The sequence below is a fragment of the Argentina silus genome (genome assembly GCF_951799395.1).
Source record: "Argentina silus genome assembly, chromosome: 4".
NCBI lineage: Eukaryota > Metazoa > Chordata > Actinopteri > Argentiniformes > Argentinidae > Argentina > Argentina silus.
Genome location: NC_139658.1, coordinates 619695 through 620871, shown reverse-complemented (window position 1 = coordinate 620871; position 1177 = coordinate 619695).

The window sequence follows — 1177 nt, the reverse complement described above, 5'->3', positions numbered from 1 at the left end:
CAATACTCTGGATAATATTAAGGTCATAAATGATATGCATATCTAAAGGTCATCTAAATGTACCATATTACATGTGGAATTTGTTTGACACAGTAACACCACATGATTCTATTCTCAGGAAGCTTAACATTTGGCTGTGCGCAGAATGCAGAGTGTGATATGCATTAATTATTTAGAGACGCATGAGATACAGAACAAAATGCCAAGTCCCATCAGGTTTTAGAGGGGGTCTAAAGCTCAATAGCAGACAGCCCAGTAAGAGGTCTAATACTATTGCACTTTGCAGAGATGAGTGGGTCAGAGGCACGGGTGATCAATCTGGTATCAAGCCCTGGACCTGATAAGGATAGATACTAGCTCAAACACAAAGCATGCAAGGGGAGGTTTTTACTGCAATGGTAAAATTATGTTCATATTTTTTTCAACAGACGTGTATCTAATATACAAGCACACTTGGAATTTGTTTGGGCATGGTGTTACACAACCTTGAGTTTGTCCTCTCTGGCCTTTAACCAGCTACATTTCTCATTTTTGACTTCTTATAAGATCATAAAAGTTGACAGACTCTATATTGTCATAACAAAGGACACCTCATGAACAAGTTGTATAAACCAAAACCCATTTCTCTATTGAACAGCTGACCATAAAGAGCATTAAAAATGTACTGTATGTGACCAGTGACCTCCATTTGATAAAACCCTTTCGTATGTGATATTGTCAGATATCGATCATTGCTGAGAGATGAAATATGCTAACAATTTATGAAATAAACATAATCAGCGAATGTTTTTGTCAACTACTTTGGTATGCAAATGGACTTAAGGCATTAGTATTCTTCAAGGATCAGCGTCAAACATACATCATGTAGACATCAGTACTTCCAAATGGAAGCGTATTTGTTAGCAAAAAACACTTCAAATGTTTTCAGAGCATGACGGCACTTATGACATAAGAGGAAATACTGTAAAATATCATGCACACAAATTCATGTTTCTATCTGACTGTCATTAATAATCGCTCTTCGGGCCCTTGGTTTCTGTGTCCAGTCCAGCCCTGCCACGTCCTGTACTATAGGTTTGGGAACGTTGCCAGTCCAACGGAGGGTGAACACAAGAGCAGGCTGACTCAGGGCTGTTGGGGAGGGCCTCTGGGCTAGAAGCACTGTGATAGGAGGGCA